Genomic DNA, 19447 nt, shown 5'->3' with positions numbered 1-19447 from the left:
AAAATATTTACAAATTGTGTATCTGATAAAAAGCCTATATCTAGAATATAGAGAACTCTCAAAACTTGATTTAAAATAAAAATCCAACAACCCAAGTTAAACACTGGCAAAGATTTGAACAGTCACTTCATGGAAGAAAGCCATTATATGGATGGCAAATAAGGACATGAAAAAATGCTGATCATTAGTCATTTAGTTCAGTTCAGTCACTCAGTCGTGTCCGACTCTTTGCGACCCCATGAATCGCAGCATGCCAGGCCTCCCTGTCCATCAGCAGCTCCCGGAGTTCACTCAGACTCACGTCCATTGAGTCAGTGATGCCATCCAGCCATCTCATCCTCTGTCATCCCCTTCTCCTCCTGCCCCCAGTCCCTCTCAGCATCAGAGTCTTTTCCAATGAGTCAACTCTTCGCATGAGGTGGCCAAAGTACTGGAGTTTCAGCTTTAGCATCATTCCTTCCAAAGAAATCCCAGGGCTGATCTCCTTCAGAATTGACTGATTGGATCTCCTTGTGGTCCAAGGGACTCTCAAGAGTCTTCTCCAACACCACAGTTCAAAAACATGAATTCTTTGGCACTCAGCTTTCTTCACAGTCCAACTCTCACAGCCATACATGACCACAGGAAAAACCATAGCCTTGACTAGATGGACCTTTGTTGGCAAAGTAATGTCTCTGCTTTTGAATATGCTGTCTAGGTTGGTCATAACTTTCCTTCCAAGGAGTAAGCATCTTTTAATTTCATGGCTGCAACCACCATTTGCAGTGATTTTGGAGCCCCAAAACATAAAGTCTGACACTGTTTCCACTGTTTCCCCATCTATTTCCCATGAAGTGATGGCATCATTAGTCATTAGGAAAATGCAAATCAAAATCACAGCAAGATATAATCATGTTCCTATTAGAATGTCTACAGGTAAAATGATGTGCTATGTGAAGTGTTGATGAGGATGTGGAAGAACAGCGTCCCTCATAAAGCTGCTGGTGGGAATGTAAAATGGTGCAACCACTTTGGAAAACTGTTTGTTGGTTTCTCAAGAAGTTAAGTACACATCTACTAAACCACCTAGCCATCCCACTTTTGCATAGTTTCTAAGACACAACTTTAGCTCTGTACATTTGGGTAACCCAAATTTTGGAGGGAGCTTCAAGTCTGTGGTTTAGTTTCCTTCACAAGAAAGTGTTATTCAGAGGTTTGACATAGATAAAATTCTGTCAATGTGACATTGTCATTCCTGTCAATGTGAGGTTTCCTGTTGCTGATGGGAGAGCCATATACAGCCTCTAGGTTGAAATATAATTTTATATTTTTCCTAAATCACAGCACTATTTGAAGAGTAGCCTTCATTCATTCAATATTTATTAAATATCTATTCTGAGTAGTAAATGTTTGGTCCTCCATGCTTAAGGAGGCATAAAAGCCTTAACTAAAGCTCTAAACAAAATGTTTTAAAAATTTTGAAAAAAAATTAATTTGATCACTTTTAAACTCCCTTTCAGTTATTTTGCACATTTATTAACTGTCTATTCATCATCATCTAAAAATCTTTTAATAGCTCAGCTACATTTGAAACATTTTTCTTTTCCTAGCCTAGTTCAGTTCTTCCATTATCATCTCTGATTCATATTTTCCAGTGAAAAACTAAAATACATCTTCGTTTTAGAATCTTCAAGACAAAATTTCAGCAAGCAGAAACCTGACTGGTACTTCAAATCTGAAGATGAATTCAATGTCTGTTCTCTTTATGTAAACTCGTCTTCAGACATGCACAGTAGCTGGGTTCACAGATCAGCAGAGGTGATCAAGCCTCTATCATGAGGTCAAGGAAAATCAGTTTTCTTGCCAGTAAAAACAGAGTAGCGTGTTTTCAAATCTCACAGCTCCCAGCAAGCCCTAGTGTCTCCATTTGGTCTGTGAAGCAGTTAAACTCACCCTCTCCCGCTGTTGCGACAGGCTTTGTCTACACCTAGCAGCACAAATACCAAAGGAAAATGGGACCAGAAGCTGCTTTCCTTGCTTTGGAGAAAACAGACATGATTTCACAGCAAAAAAAAAAAGACACCTGATCTTTTTAGCCCCCTTTGTTTCTTCTCCCCAAGTTTTACAGCTCTTTTTATCTGTTTAAGAAAAAAAAAAGTTGTACACACATTTTCAAAATGTGCTGCATAATACAACTTCATACATTTAGGAGGCTGACAGCTGCCCTCTGAGGCACAGCCTGACAGCCTAAAATCCAGAAATCAATCATTTAGATATAGTGATGCTCTGCTATTGCTCCTGGTATGTACTGCAGCACCCAGGAATCACTTATTTGAGATGTGCCATCATAACTCTGATAGATTAAAGCACCACATCCAGGAAACAATTGTATTGTGTGTTGTGGGGGGAAGGGATGCTCTCATAGATCTGCCATGTTACAGCCCAGAATCCAGCAGCCAACCGGGCAAGTCTGTGCTGAATCGGAGCTTCCAGAAACCTGTGAAGCAGCAGGATGACAGCTCTGTTCTTCAACAGCCCATTATGAACTAATTAGCATACATGAATTGCAGATTTGAAGCATTAAAGTGATGTACAAATCATTAATTTTTTGTCAAATCCATGTCATCCCTGTGTATGCCTTCCTATTTTAATGTTGCATGACAGTGAAAAGAGGTACAATCCACTGTATATAAAGAGGAGAGATTTGGTGTAGCTGATATAATGAGATCTATTTAAACACTATGTATTTTCCAGCTTTGAATATATCTACTTGGAAAAATGCTACACTTGTCCCATTAGGGTTAATTGTAAAAGGATGTTAATATATTCAAAACCCCAGGGGTGGTTCTACATGTTGTCTGAGTGAAACAGGAGATGTAAGACCAACTTCACATTTAAGCTTGCTTTTTAAAAAGTCCTCTTTCTGATGAATAAAGAGAGCCATAAAATCTTTCTCACTGACTATGGAAGGTGTCACTATTCAGAATGGTAGCTAAGCTTTGGGGTGGGTGAGGGCTCCAACACAGCAGATCTATTCTCATTAACCCAATGCCAAACTTAATTTATAAAGATGTACAATGCAGTGCAATGAAAAAGGGAAAATAACATTAAAGCTGATTTTCACACTGGAAAAGGCTTCTAAATATTAATTTGTGGGTTTTTTTGTATTGTCTCTGTGTATTTAATTGCTAAAGCTATTTGTACTTAAGCAAATGCTTAGTGTATCATTTGAATTTCTTTTTTTTTCTTATTACAGTGGAGTCACAATGCTTAATTTGTTAGTACTGTAATAGTTGTCATGGTAACAGACTCTAATGTTACATATAAATATGTATGTGATATGTATATACGAACATATTACAAATATATAGTACGAATGATTATGACTTGATACCAAGAGCATATTTGGAAGATTTAGCTCTCAAGGAAAACCCTAATTAAAAATACAGTTATACTTTATGAGCTTAAAGATACTGGTCACAAACTCAGATCTCTTTTTCATTTGGGAAAAAGGCAAGTTCCCAAATGAAAGGAAAGGGGAGATGTTTGCTCTCTTCATGTGGGGTCTCTTCTCTCTGAAAGCAGAGTCATACATGCCTAGGGTTATGAACTCTATAGACCTTTTTCTTCTTCCCACTTCCTTCCCCACCAATTTTTTCTTTAGCCTCAAAAATTACATAAAATGAAAACGAAGACCAAATCCTAGGGGCATATCCTTTTCCCAAAACCATTCTTATTATCAAAAGAATACAGGATGCATTGAGGAAACAGTAGTAGAGGGTGAGATGATCTGTTCCATATTTGTATTATTAAGGGAGGTGACTTCATAATCATGAAAAATATCCACATATGTAACACTTGAGTTTGGCATTCCATGCAACTCTCAGGTAACGTTGAAGGTCGATCTGTACAGTCTTCATTTTAGAGGTGAAGAAGCTGAGGCTCAGAGTGGAGGAGTGAAAATTGTCGTGAAGTTTAGATTTACCAAAGCCCATGCTCTGTACAATGTCATGTTGCTACTTTGAGGCCTTCTTTAGTACAAGGTCCCAGAACCATAAGTGTTCTCCTTCCAGGCTTATTAACATCACACCTGGTCCCTGATACAGTTGAAGCTAGGTCAATGAAAATGATACGTCTTATGAACTGTGGTGTTGGAGAAGACTCTTGAGAGTCCCTTGGACTGCAAAGAGATCCAACCAGTCCATTCTGAAGGAGATCAGCCCTGGGGTTTCTTTGGAAGGAATGATGCTAAAGCTGAAACTCTAGTACTTTGGCCACCTCATGCGAAGAGTTGACTCATTGGAAAAGACTGTGATGCTGGGAGGGATTGGGGGCAGGAGGAGAAGGGGATGACAGAGGATGAGATGGCTGGATGCCATCACTGACTCGATGATCGTGAGTCTGAGTGAACTCCTGGAGTTGGTGACGGACAGGGAGGCCTGGTGTGCTGCGATTCATGGGGACACAGAGAGTCGGACACGACTGAGCAACTGAACTGAACTGAACTGATGCTGAAGATAACTTTGGTAGTAAACAAAGAATAAACCTGATCAAAGGGGAGAATAGTAAGCCTACCTCTATCAGTTGGTATTGTCTTCAGCTTCCTGTAATAATAACAACAGCAACAATAAAGCTACTGAAGCTTAATTAAATAGAAGTTTATTTTTTGTAAATCATCACAAATCCAGAGATAGGCAAGCTTAGGCTGGTACAGAGACTTCTCAAACCTATCAGGGACTTGACAGTTAAGCAGCTGTTTATCTTTCTGCTGTGCCATCCTTAGCAAGAACTTATAATCCCCAGGCTCATGAGATGGTTGCTGCCCCACTGGACATCACAACTACATTCAGGCAGGGAGAAGAAGAATGAATAAAGGGAAAATGCATGGAGGGCAACAGTCCATAGGGTTGCAAAGAGTTGGACACGACTGAAGTGACTGAGCAGGCATGCACACATGAGCCAGTAGAGCTTGTCTCCCTCCTCCTCTGTCTTTCTCTCTCTCTCCTTTTGGTGAAGAAAAAAAAAATCACAGTTTTAATATTTGATTCTTTTTTTTTTATTTTATTTTTAAACTTTACAATATTGTATTAGTTTTGCCAAACATCAAAATGAATCCGCCACAGGTATACCCATTGTGCTTTAACTCATTTGTTCTCTTGGTATTAGCCAGTGAAATATCAGATCTTCTGAGAACTCTGCAAAATACAGAACACTTCAGAAATATGTATGTCATCCTTGCACAAGGGCCATGCTACTCTCCATATTGTTCCATTTTTAGTATTGCCAAAGCAAGCCCAAACTTGTATTTTTTTAGCAACAATCAATAACTTTTCAGGAAGCCCTAAGCAAAAGACATTGGACAATCTTGGGTCATATGGCCAGCCCATAGAGGCAAGGAAGTCTATGGAAGTGAATCATTTTAACTGAGCCTATTCCTGCCCTTAGTAAAATGGGAAGTTCCATTAGTAAGGAATAGAGAATGGTTGTTGGGCAGGCAATGAGCAATGGTCATCTCCTGTGGTAGATATTTCCTTGCGACTTCATCAAGAGTACACACCAGTGTAGAGAAAGAAGGCCTTCCTATCAGGGAAAAATATTAAGTGGATATTCTGGCATATGCTTAAACACCATCTTGGACCTTACTCATTTTCTTACTATTTCTGGAATCTTCAGGTTCCATTTTCACATGTCTTCTCTATTTAATTCTTCTAAGTTGGAGTATTGATATTTGCCTTATTGACATTTAACTATTGCCTTGTTTGCTTGGTGCCTCTATTCCCCATGTAAGATGGTGGTAATGTTCAGTTTGAGGGATCTGATTTTTCACCAGCTGCATAGTGGGTAGTCAAAAACTAAGGATTCACAACAGAACTGGGTTAAACTCAATTTCACTTCATATAACCTGAGTGACTCTACCCAAGTTTCTTAACTTCTCTGAAACTTGGTTTCCTCATATGACAATAAAGATAATAAAAATGCTTTCCTCAGAGGGTTTCTATGAGGAGGAAGTAAGTCAGTGCATATAAAACATATAGAGGGATATCTGACACATAGCAAGCATTAGATTGAATTTAGCTGATCTTAGCTATTATTATTATTGTTGTTGTTGCTGCTATTAATCAAGTTGACCTGGATTCAAATCATTGATACACCATTTTCTTAGTTAAGTTACGAAAAGTCTTTGACTCTCAGTTTCATTGTCTAGAAAATGGTCACCGGGTTATGTAAGAGATGGTAAGTATGTAAAATATATGACAACTGTTAGTCAGTTGTGTCTGACTCTTTGTGACCCCATGGACTGTAGCCCACCAACATCCTCTGTCCATGGAATTCTCCAGGCAAGAATCCTGGAGTGGGTAGCCATTTCCTTCTCCATGGGATATTCCTGACCCAGGGATCAGGCCCAGGTCTCCCGCATTATGAGCAGATTTTTTTTACTACTGAGCCACCAGGGAAGTCCTGAGTATATGACAAAATGACCAGTAAATAGCAAGATTAGTAAGCACTACTAGTTGCCTGTCACTCTCCATTTCCCTACTGCCTTGCAGCTAGGGGATGCCAAAGTCAATGTAAGTTTAATTCCCTAGAGAGACTTTTCCTTCCGAGTAAAAAGGCAAAAACTTATTTTGTGAAATCTCTTTGCTCTCTGTGCTTCCCCGTCAGATGCTCGGAGATACTCCACTCATCTTGAAAGCATGGGGGCAAGGGCCGCAAACGAATGATAATGGAGCAGGAAGATAGGCTTTGGGTCCCAGATTGCATCATTGAGGGCTAGTACCAGCTTTAGATTGCCCAACTCTAGATGTATTATATGAAAAGAAAAAACCTTAGTTGTTTAAACCAATATTCCTCGAGTTTTATTTTCAGTTCAGTTCAGTCACTCAGTCGTGTCCAACTCTTTGCAACCCCATGGACTGCAGCACGCCAGGCCTCCCTGTCCATCAGTAACTCCCGGAACCTACTCAAACCCATGTCCATCGAGTTGGTGATGCCATCCAACTATCTCATCCTCTGTCGTCCCCTTCTCCTCCTGCCTTCAATCCCTCCCAGCAACAGGGTCTTTTCCAATGAGTCCGTTCTTCGCATCAGGTGGCCAAATTATTGAAGTTTCAGCTTCAGCATCAGCCCTTCCAATGAATATTCAGGACTGATTTCCTTTAGGATGGACTGATTTCCTTTAGGATGGACTGATTGGATCTCCTTGCAGTCCAAGGGACTCTCAAGAGTCTTTTCCAACACCACAGTTCAAAAGCATCAATTCTTCGGTGCTCAGCTTTCTTCACAGTCCAACTCTCACATGAATACATGACTACTAGAAAAACCATAGCTTTGACAAGACAGACCTTTGTTGGTAAAGTAATGTCTCTGCTGTTTAATATGCTGTCTAGGTTGGTCATAACTTTTCTTCCAAAGAGCAAGTGTCTTTTAATTTCATGGCTGCAGTCACAATCTGCAGTGATTTGGGAGCCCCCAGAAATAAAGTCTCTCACTATTTCCATTGCTTCCCCATCTATTTCCCATGAAGTGATGGGACCAGATGCCATGATCTTCATTTTCTGAATGTTGAGTGTTAAGCCAATTTTTTCTCTCTCCTCTTTCACTTTCATCAAGAGGATCTTTAGTTCTTCTTCACTTTCTGCCATAATGGTCATATCATCTGCATATCTGAGGTTATTGATATTTCTCCTGGCAATCTTGATTCCAGCTTGTGCTTCATCCAGCCCAGCGTTTCTCATGATGTACTCTGCATATAAGTTAAATAAGCAGGGTGACAATATATAGCCTTGACGTACTCCTTTTTCTATTTGAAGTCAGTCTGCTGTTCCATGTCCATTTCTAATTGTTTTGCTTCCTGATCTGCATACAGATTTCTCAGGAGGCAGGTCAGGTGGTATGGTAATCCCATCTCTTGAAGAATTTTCCACAGTTTGTTGTGATCCACACAGTCAAAGACTTTGTCATAGTCAATAAAACAGAAGTAGATGTTTTTCTGGAACTCTTTTACTTTTTCGATGATCCAACAGATGTTGGCAATTTATCTCTGGTTCCTCTGCCTTTTCTAAATCCAGCTTGAACATCTGGAAGTTTTGTTTTACATGCAGCCTAACACAATCCATGATGACATTGATTTTAGCTCTGTGGAAATTGTATTAACAATCGTCATCATCATCATCTCTGTCTATATGGGTCTAGGATGTCCACATCTGTGTTAATTACCAAAGGGTTTGATCAAGATTCCATGGAAGAAACTTAATCTGCAGCAAGTATTGCTTAAGACTCCTTGGGTCTTCAGTTCTCATAAGGGCAGTGGAGGAATCTTAATTGCCTCTGGAACTTGGAGACAAGGACCATGCAGTACAGAACAAACCATAGAGTCCTGAGGGGACTACTCACCCAGGAGAGCTTGTGCATCCATTGAATCCCACTGACTCCCTCTGGGTCTAGAGTCTGGAGACCTGTGAGGTTTATACAATAAATACCTGGGTGACATTAACAATATCTACCTGGTGGCTAAAAAGAGATCAATGCTGAGTGAAGGGTAATGTTGCAAGGATTATTCTGCGGATAATGTAACCACCACTAGAGATGAATGAGCAGTGACTGTGTTGAACACAACTCTTCACTGGTTTAGATTAAAAATAATTTTCTGACCAAATTTAGTCATACATAAAGGTATATATTTAGCATTTATTATGAAGCAGGCACAAAACACCACATATAACCAAGTTTATAAATTTAATGAAATTTCAGCAGTTGGCCTTTTAGGTTGCATGCAGTGTTCACGTGAAGCAGAAATGACCATTTTCTAGAGGCAGAGTTCCATTAACCTCATAGTAGATATCAGGCCCTGGCATACTAAGACTAAGCCAATGGCCAGGCACAGGACAATCTAGGAACAATAGCCCTAAGGGCATAGGTCACATGGTTTTCTAGATTTTTACTCTGTTTATACAATGAGAGAGGGAGTCTTTAGAATATGTTATACAATCCGTATATCTTTAAATTCACTATTTGCACCAGTTAAAACCCATTTCTAACATCCCTAATGCATATTGACAAGTCATTAATTTTACCAATGAAAATCCATTTTTAACAGACATTCTACTAATTAAGAATACTCTGGTGGTGGTGTTGGAAGGCTAAGACAACTAAATCCTTGCTAGGTAGCACCCCTGGAGAAGGAAATTTCTTAATAGAAGACTGATGACACATAGGGTTGACATTTTGATTAGGGCAAATGATCATCCTTCAAGTGTAGCTTAAGCTAACTAACATATCCTAACTTTATACTCCGTATAAACTAAAGAGGATGTTTAAGTTATACACATTCTATTAAGCAACTCATATAACTAATAAAGGACAAAATCAGACTTGGCTCCTCTGACCCCCCAGTTTGAAAGTTCTTACTACTATTGCATCCCAACTTGACATTAATTCTACAAACAGTCCAAACTCATTACCCTAAGAAGTAGCCTATTCTAAGTTAGCCTATTATCAAAAATTTTTCCACTTAAAGTAAAAATAGCAAATTTAGTTGCTGCTGTTTATCTTGGAGCATCATTGTAAATGGCATTAAGGCAGAATTTAAAAAAAAAAAAAAACAGAGCATCAGGTAATGAAAGCTTAGATTTGTAAGATGTGGTCAAATGTAAAATAGTTCAGTTCAGTTCAGTCACTCAGTCATGTCTGACTCTTTGTGACCCCAAGAATTGCAGCACGCCAGGCCTCCCTGTCCATCACCAACCCCTGGAGTTCACTCAGACTCACATCCATTGAGTCAGTGATGCCATCCAGCCATCCATCCTCTGTCATCCCCTTCTCCTCCTGCCCCCAATCCCTCCCGGCATCAGAGTCTTTTCCAATAAGTCAACTCTTCGCATGAGGTGGCCAAAGTATTGGAGTTTCAGCTTTAGCATCAGTCCTTCCAAAGAAATCGCAGGGCTGATCTCCCTTAGGATGGACTGGTTGGATCTCCTTGCAGTCCAAGGGACTCTCAAGAGTCTTCTCCAACACCACAGTTCAAAAGCATCAATTTTTCGGCCCTCAGCTTTCTTCACAGTCCAACTCTCACAGCCATACATGACCACTGGAAAAACCATAGCCTTGACTAGACGAACCTTTGTTGGCAAAGTAATGTCTCTGCTTTTGAATATGCTATCTAGGTTGGTCATAACTTTTCTTCCAAGAAGTAAGCGTCTTTTAATTTCATGGCTGCAGTCACCATCTGCAGTGATTTGGAGCCCCCAAAAATAAAGTCTGACAGTGTTTCCACTGTTTCCCCATCTATTTGCCATGAAGTGATGGGACCGGATGCCATGATCTTCGTTTTCTGAATGTTGAGTTTTAAGCCAACTTTTTCACTCTCCTCTTTCACCTTCATCAAGAGGCTTTTGAGTTCCTCTTCACTTTCTGCCATAAGGGTGGTGTCATCTGCATATCTGAGGTTATTGATATTTCTCCCGGCAATCCTGGTTCCAGCTTGCGCTTCTTCCAGCCCAGCATTTCTCATGATGCACTCTGCATGTAAGTTAAATAAGCAGGGTGACAATATACAGCCTTGACATACTCTTTTTCCTATTCGAAACCAGTCTATTGTTCCATGTCCAGTTCTAACTGTTGCTTCCTGACCTGCATACATAACAAATCATTTATTAGAAAGTAAGAGAAAACAGGATAAATGTTGCTGAGAAGTTCAAAGCAAACTTTGTCTATCATCCCTCTTCTATTTTGACACTGCAATGTCTGTATTTTGCAGGCCTGCTCTGATTTCATAACCATTTATGTTAACCTCTTTGATAGTTTTTTCTTATTATTATTAATAAGTGACCACACTGTGTATGGCTTCTAATTTATTTTTTCAGAGGAAATTCTGGGCAAACAAAGAGTTCCCAAATATGATTACTGGTTTGTAGTGATATTGTTTACACCAATGATCTCCAATCTTTTTGGCACCAGGAACCAATTTTGTGGAAGACAATTCTTCCGTGGACCGGGGGTGGGGGGATGGTTTTGGAATGATCCTCATAAGGAACCAGCAACCCATGCTCAGGTGGATACGAGTGATGGGGAATGGCTATAAGTACAGACGAGGCTTCACTTGTTGCTCTCTGTCACTCACCTCCTGCTCTCTGTCACTCACCTCCTGCTCTCTGTCACTCACCTCCTGCTCTCTGTCACTCACCTCCTGCTGTACAGCCCGGTTCCTGAAAGGCCAAGGACCAGTACTGGCCTGTGGCCCAGGGGGTGGGGATCCTTGCTTTATACTTTTGAAGAAGCCAAGACAGATTCTGCTGTGGGTATTCAGAGGTCATCTGAAGAAATAAAGAGGGTCTACACCTGCCATTCCTATGCTTCTTCCAAGCTGGGCCTAGAGACCCAGAGGGGCCAAGCTCACACAGAGGGGAAGCCTTTCAGTTCCTACACGTGCTTCATGGCTATATGTAAATGTGTTTAGGGTTCTCTGGCTTTTCTTGTTTAGGTAAATCACTCTCAACTGTGATCTTATGTTTGCTTGATGGCTGTGGAGGTGAAGGCTGGAGATTGCCAATAAAACATTTTGAGAAGGTCTTGTTTTACTGGAGAAGGAGGTTCAGTAAGCATGAGTACATCAACTGAAGCTAAAACTACGATGAAATTGTTGGATTTCTTGAGGGAGTGGTGAGGAGTAGGTAGCATTAAGCTACAGCTAAAGAATCTGGTACTTCCCCAGACCTCCCTCACCAAAACCAAACCAACAAACAAAAACTCACACTTTCTCCATCTGTGAAACAAAGATAATTCTTCAGTCTCCTTCATGGCACTGACAAAATAAAAGCTCCTATAAAAGGCTTAGTTAGACACTAACTGTGAAGTCAATTCTTAATGATAATCTACTGAAGTCTTTATTGCTTCATCTTCTGGGAATTAAAAACCACTGGGCCTTCCTTGAAAGCCTCCACTGAGAATAGCGTATGGCTCCTAGAGTCTGTGCAATTAAGTTCCTGGAGAGGAGGAGGCAGGGAAATTGTTGACCTCTGAACTGACAGATGAAAACAAGAAACAAACAAACAAAAAGATAGCCGATAGGTAAATAGGTTCAATGGTTAAGCAGTGACGCATCTGAGTGCTGGTTCTTTCTCTAGTAAACCTAATATCAAAGGAAGAATGCCATGATAAGGAGTTCAAAAGTACCCTAAGCTTAAAACAGCTTTGGAAAAACCAAGCTGGTTTAACTGATATAATTACTGCGGATTCATTGAAGTCTGAACAGCAAAGTATTTAAAGCACTGTCAGGAAATATTAAATCTCCCTTCTGAGACTAGGATGGAAAAAGGTAGGACAGCTCATTTTTTACATTAAAGCAGGATTGGGCCTGATGAGTATTTGAAATATTTCTTTCCCAATTTGGGGCGGCATTAGATTTTGGCTAGTAAAATATAAATGAACATCATTTGTACATGACAACTGCTGAGCCTAACCACTTAAAATTCCCTGAATGTCTTTTCTTTAGATGGGTTGCCAGATTCTCATCATCAAAGCCAGCAGAGCTGACCAAAGGCAGCTCTGTGGTGGAGGCCCCGCCTAAGCTGTGATGGGTTAGAGAGATAGCTGTTTGTTTTGTGTAGACATGAATCACTATCAGGGCCATTACAACATTTCAAGCTAGGTCACAGTACTCCAGATCACTCTACATTTTGCTCTGAGGCCAGGGAGCTCAGAGACTTGCTGTTGCCTGTTTGTTTCAGTGGAAATCAAATCCATTCCAGCACCACTTCCTGCTGCTTTCCTTTGAGACCAAAGAGTTGAAGAGAAATATACAAGCATCAAGTGTTAAAGCCACAATACTAAAAATGACTAATCTAGTAAACGGTTTTGTTTTATGATTTGGAAAATGGATTAAGACTAAAAAAAAATTAACTATTTTTTCCTTTGTCCTTGGAGGGAAATTTAATCATGGTTAGTCCTTGCCATTATAATGGTTTCATTGAAGCTACTTCCTAGGCCAAAGGAAACAGTTCATTACATACAAACTAATTCAAGAGATCAGATTGCTTTGTCTCTTTTTGGAATCAAGGTCCCTATCTTTCCATTAGTCTAGTTTAAAAATATGGTGGCCAGATTCACCTAAGACTCTCAACTCTCTCTAATACCCTCCTCCCCATGACCCAGACTTGATTTCAAGATCTTGTCTAAAAGATCTATTAGAAGAGCCTACTAATTAAGCAGCTAACCCCAAGACTGTGCCTTTAGCCTGGGGGGACTTGTTTTATTCCATTAATTTGAGAGCTGTTACTTTATCTCCACCGGTAATTAGTGTGTTAAGTCTATCTGGGAGGAGATACAATTTACTGTAATTTGAACTCAGTTTTATACCACAGTTTAGACTGGCAGGTCCCAGATTTTTCTTTGTTAGAGTGATCTTGAAGAAGCATCCTTGATGGTGTTTTGGAACACTGTTTCATCTTTATCTATTATCCATGCAAACATTTTGTGTTTAGTTGAGGCTGTAGCTGATAGAACCAAAACGCTTAGCAGATTTTGGATTGATTCTGCTCTCTGCCGCCCAGTTTGCTCTTTGCTGTATGAATGGAGCATGAAAGGTCACAGTAAATAAATCCTGGCCTGGGTTTGCAAAAATGTGAATAGAAGGTAGTCAGTCATGGTAGCTCCCTTTTGTGAGAAGGTTATTAAAGTTCACTGGAAAACAATTTCCCCAATCTCACATTTATAATTGAATACTGCTGTTGTGAGGTTTCAGTGAGATGAAGTATGTGAAAGTGCTTTGTAAACTCTGCAAAATAAAAAGTTTGAAAGAAGAGCCATATAGCTATTAACTGGGGTTTCTGCTGAAAAATAGGATTGTGAGGGAAACTGTCTCATATATAGATTTTTCTAATGATTGAATTTTTAAAACTACAAATGTGTGGCTTATAAGATCAGCAAGATATGCAAAAATCTTTCCTTTTTAAAGTGTTTTCCACAGGAAAGGATGTTAAAAATAGGCAGTCTTTTGCCATTAAAATTCACAGTGCCTTGGATTTCAAATGACTAAAATAGGGGTAATTATCAATAGTTTTTCAAGAAAAAAAATCAGATATCTCAAATATCATTTATGAAGTCAAGAGGGCTTTCTCCGTAGATCGGTGGTAAAGAGTCTGCCTGCAGTGCAGGAGACATAGGAGGCTCGGGTTCGATCCTTGGGCTGGGAAGATCCCCGGGAGATGGGTGTTGCAACCCATTCCAGTATTCTTGCCTAGAGAATGCCATGGACAGAGGAGCCTGGTGGGCCACAGTCCAGAGTAACAGTCAGACATGACTGAACTGACTGAGCACGCATGCATGAAGTCAAAAATACAAAAACTGAAATTAGATTTTTTTCAGAATCATAATATATTCTATAGGTATAATTTGCAAGCTATTTAAGAAATTTTGAAATATCTTATTTTGCTTTTAGCTGTTCAGTTTGTTTGCTCAGTCGTGTCTAACTCTTTGTGACCCCACGGACAGCAGCATACCAAGCTTCCCTGTCCATCACCAACTCCCGGAGCTTGCTCAAACTCATGTCCATCAAGTCAGTGATGCCATCCAACCATCTCATCCTCTGTCACCCCATTCTCCATTTGCCCTCAATCTTTCCCAGCATCAGGGTCTTTTCCAGTGAGTCAGCTCTTAGCATCAGGTGACCAAAATCTTGGAGCTTCAGCATCAGTCTTTTCATTGATATTCAGGGTTGATTTCCTTTAGGATTGACTAGTTTGAGACATTTTCCAGTAGTCATGTATGGATGTGAGAGTTGAACTATAAAGAAAGCTGAGCACCAAAGAACTGATGCTCTTGAGAGTCCCTTGGACTGCAAGGAGATCCAACCAGTCCATCCTAAAGGAGATCAGTCCTGGGTGTTCATTGGAGGGACTGATGTTGAAACTGAAACTCCAATACTTTGGCCACCTGATGCGGAGAGCTGATTCATTTGAAAAGACCCAGATGCTGGGAAAGATTGAGGGCAGAAGGGGATGACAGAGGATGAGATGGTTGGATGGCATCACCGACACAATGGACATGGGTTTGGGTGAACTCCAGGAGTTGGTGATGGACAGGGAGGCCTGGTGTGCTGCGGTTCATGGGGTTGCGAAGAGTAGGACATGACTGAGCGACTGAACTGAACTGAGTTTGAGACAAATACAGAAACTGAAATCCCAGATACATCAGGGAGGCCTAAGGGGACCCCCTTGTCTAGGGGGCAAATATCCCACCTTTTCTTCCTTTCTTAAGTATAACAAAGCTTTATTAAATTTTTTCTTTGCAATGTTGTGTTAGTTTGTGCTGTACAACAATGTGAATCAGCTATATGTATATATATATGCCCTCCCTCTTGAGCCCCCCTCTCACCACACTCCCTATCTCACCCCTCTAGGTCACAGAGCACTGAGCTGAGCTCCCTGTGCTTCATAGCAGCTTCCTACTAGCTACCTATTTTACCCATGGTAGTGTATATATGTAATCCCAATCTCCCAATTCATCCCACCCTCCCTTTCCCTGTCCTCTGTGTCCACATGCTCATTCTCTACATTTGCACCTCTTTTTCTGCCCTGCAAATAGGTTTATCTGTACCATTTTTCTTGATTCCATATATATGCTTTAAAATACAAGGTTTGTTTAAGAAGCCCTCACTCTGCTGATTGCTGTTCTTCAGTGTTCTCATTCTGGGCTCCAGACAGCCACTCTTCATTTGGACTGCAGAGTCAGAAGATTCATACTACCAGTTATTATTAGCTTTTGGAACCTGGGACCATGATTTAACTGTAGCCATCTCTGTTAAACAGAGGTCTGTGATGATTAAATGAGATTGAAAACATTTAGATCATAGAGATAGCCACCCAGAAAGTACATTGTTGCTGTTTTTCAGCCGCTCAGTTGTGTCCAACTCTTTGCAACCCCATGGACTACAGCACGCCAGGCTCCCCTGTCCTTCACTATCTCCTGGAGTTTATTCAAACTCATGTCCATTGAGTCGCTGATGCCTTCCGACCATCTTATCCTCTGTGGCCCCCTTCTCCTCTTGCCCTCAATCATTCCCAACATCAGAGTCTGGGAAAGATCAGAAAGTACGTATCCACAAACAAACGTAAGATAGAATTTTATTTATTTCCTTTCTCCACTGCTTTGTCCTTGTTGACATTCATGCAGCTGGAGTCCCATTGCCTAGGGACTTTGTTTGCTGCAGTTAATCTGATAAAGTAAACTCTGCTTATGTGTTAAAAGGTGCTAATAAGTTAACTTAGTGCCCTTCTCAGGCAATATATTTACATTTGGGAGGAACCGAAAGGATCTTTTTCCTTCTTAAATTTGGGAAGGGGAGGAGATAGTGGGAAGCATTTAGTGTCAACACTTAGGACCTTCCCCTTGATCCAAACGCTCTGACGGGAGCTCCATAGTCACTGTTTTTAAAATCCACACACACACACACAAAATAAAATCCACACAAAAAACCTATGAGATGTGTACATGGCAAAGATTTCATAACACCTTTTGTGTAAGTGAATCAGTTCATTAGGGAAACGTGAAGGTTATAGTGTGATCAAAGCAGGGATGGGCACCATGATTTGGAACTTGCATCTTAGGAAAAAAGCTGTCAATTGCAGTTCATTATTTAGTGCTTTGTTTATTTTAATAATGGGTAATCAGAATTTTAAGAATGTGTATGCAACCCAAGGCTAATGACAGTGCTGGAAGGGAAAAGAAAAGGACCTTCTCTCTCTTTTAATTAAAAAAAAAAAAATGTATAGTGAACCACCATTTATTCTACATTTATCAACATTTCTCATTACTTGTTTCAGCCATTGCCTCTTTTATTCTGAAACATGTTAAAGTGAATTAGTGACTTTATGTTATTTTGCTCCCACAAAACAATGGTGAAAATGATAATTTTTCTTTAACTTTTTTCTCATTGACCAGGGCTGATTACACTGAAACACAATTCATACAGGAAAGTTAGGTTCAATGCTTCATTTTCCTCTTTAATTGCCAATTGTCGGAGTGAAGTATTGTATACCGATGACATTCAGTGGGGACGGAGGAGGGTATGTGTGTGTTGCATTTTGATTTTTGCTTTTATTGCTTTGACCACTCCTTTTTGTTTGAGTTCCGTTATGAACTCACAAATCTTTTAACGTAGTCAGTGTTGTAGCAGATGTCACTGATGCCCCCCTGTTCATGTCACCCCAACACACACCATTCCTGAATATGAAGATGGCAAACACCTGCAACTCTTCACTTGAGAATTTTTATCTCATCTTCTGAATAGGACAGGCAGGAAGTGCCAGAAAACTGACACATTGGGAGCATCTCTCAGTCAGGGCTATAGAAGGACAAGTCTGAGATATGCTATATAACGTTTCCCAGAGGTCCCAGCAGGAATGAACCCCAGGTGCACTCCACAGTGACTTGCTTATTAACATACCTTATTCTGGCTTCCTATCCTTTCCTGTCTTGCTGTCTCATTCCCTGACCCCTCTCTCCTAGAATCAGCCCCCCATGAACCACATACACTCAAATCCTTGTTCAGAGGCTGCTTCTGGGAGAATCCAGCCTAAGGACATTGATACCAACAGTTGTTATAGGAAGCAGACACTCAGAATGAGATACCGATGGGAAAGATGGGCTAGCCCCACTTAAGTCGGGTGATGATTACCTCTGGTGTGGCAAAGCACTGGTTTCTTAGATTTCACCTATTTTGGACTGAGAAGGGAATCCTGTGGAAGGAGATGTACTGGTTTATGCAGGAGCTCCAAAGCTTGAAAGATATGAGGACTGGGAAATTAGTTGCTGTTGTTAACATACAAACGAAGGAAGAAAATAGAAGACTCAGATCAACAATCTATCAATTCAAGGTGTGGTGTGAAAACCAAATGCATCAGTGGTATTGTTTAAAAAGATCCAGAAGGCTGTGCTAATAATCAGATCCGAGATTTAGATATAAGTGGTGGAACTATGAAGTCAGCCTCTTGAAGTCATCCACAACTTGAGACCTAGAATGAGGACTTCTGGGTGGACGTACTTGAGCTCTGTCAACCCCTAGATTTCTCCGACCCCTGGACCAATAAAGGTGAGCCTTTCCCCTTGGCTGGAGGAAAGCAGTCTTGTATTTTCTGAAGACTATGCAAGGTCCTTTCCTGCAACGATGACTTCAAGACGTGTTTGTCCTCCTTGAGATCTCCACTTTTTCTGGACTTCTTCACTGCTTTAACATTTGTGTTGTCCAATTTAACATCCACAAGCCTCATGTAACTATAAACTAATGCAAATAAAATAAAATCAAGAATCTTTGCTCTGTCACTAGCCATATTACATGTTCTCAGTAAATATTTGTGGCTAGGAGCTACCATGTTGGACAATGCAGTTAGACGGTTTCATCACCACAGAAAGGTCTATTAGACATAACTGATGTAGACTAGGGTTGGCAAACTTTTTAAAAGAGTCAGAAATTCAATATTTAAGGGTTTACAGACCATAAGGCCCTTGTTTCTACTACTAAACTGTGCCTCTGTAGCATGAACATCTCTATCTTGAAGTCGTTCAGTCGTGTCCAACTCTTTGCGACTCCATGGACTGTAGCCTACCAGGCTTCTCAGTCTATGGGATTTTCCAGGCAAGAGTACTGGAGTGGGGTGCCATTTCCTTCTCCAGGGGATCTTCCAGACCCAGGGATTGAACCCGGGTCTCCCGCATTGTAGGCATGAACATAGCCATAGATAATACATAAAGGGGCATAGCTCTGCTCTTTAATTTTACAGCAACTTTCAGTGTCCAGCTCATGCGCCCTCTTGGACCCACCTCTGGTCTATAACAAAAACTAGGGCCAAGTCTTACTATAGTGCAAGCATGAAGCACTGTTCATGCATCAGATGAGTGTCATTTCCATAAAAAGGAAAATAGCTGGACTGACAATGAGGACCCATGAACCACAGCGCTCTGGGAAGGTATCTAAGAGACTACGCTATTCCTAGGGGCAAGAAAGCTGGGCATCTGATGATTCCATTGCTTGACTTATACGATCAGAACATCAATAGTGGGAGAGTAGAAAGTTCATGTCAAGTACCACCTTGGAAAATTACAATTTCTCACAATGTCCGGCACTATGGGAAAAGGGGAATTATTCACCTAAGGGCTTACAAATGGGGGCTTCCCTGATAGCTCAGATGGTAAAGACTCTGCCTGCAATGCAGCAGACCCTGGGTTGATCTCTGGGTTGGGAAGATCCTCTGGAGGAGGGCATGGCAGCCCACTCCAGTTTTTTGCCTGGAGAATCCCATGGACAGAGGAGTCTGGCAGACTACAGTCTGTGGGATCACCTAGAGTCGGACATGACTGAAGCAACTTAGCACGTGTGTATGCACACATGGGCTTATATATACCAACAAATTTCAAGGCAACATACTTGGGAATGCAACTTGAGGCTGTTCAGAGAGGAATATAAGGTTTGATAAGG

At 40.7% G+C, this 19447-nt stretch overlaps 1 non-coding gene across 1 annotated transcript; it reads right to left on the bottom strand.

Moving 5' to 3' along the window:
• Positions 1–5177: 5177 nt before the first annotated feature.
• LOC133236084 (U6 spliceosomal RNA) lies at positions 5178–5283 on the bottom strand. Its single transcript, XR_009732726.1, has one exon. It is a non-coding gene; the product is annotated as a U6 spliceosomal RNA (small nuclear RNA).
• Positions 5284–19447: the final 14164 nt, after the last annotated feature.

The sequence above is a fragment of the Bos javanicus genome, chromosome 2 (genome assembly GCF_032452875.1).
Source record: "Bos javanicus breed banteng chromosome 2, ARS-OSU_banteng_1.0, whole genome shotgun sequence".
Lineage (NCBI taxonomy): Eukaryota > Metazoa > Chordata > Mammalia > Artiodactyla > Bovidae > Bos > Bos javanicus.
The sequence above is the reverse complement of the archived record's forward strand: the minus strand, read 5'-3'. Positions and strand labels throughout refer to the sequence as shown.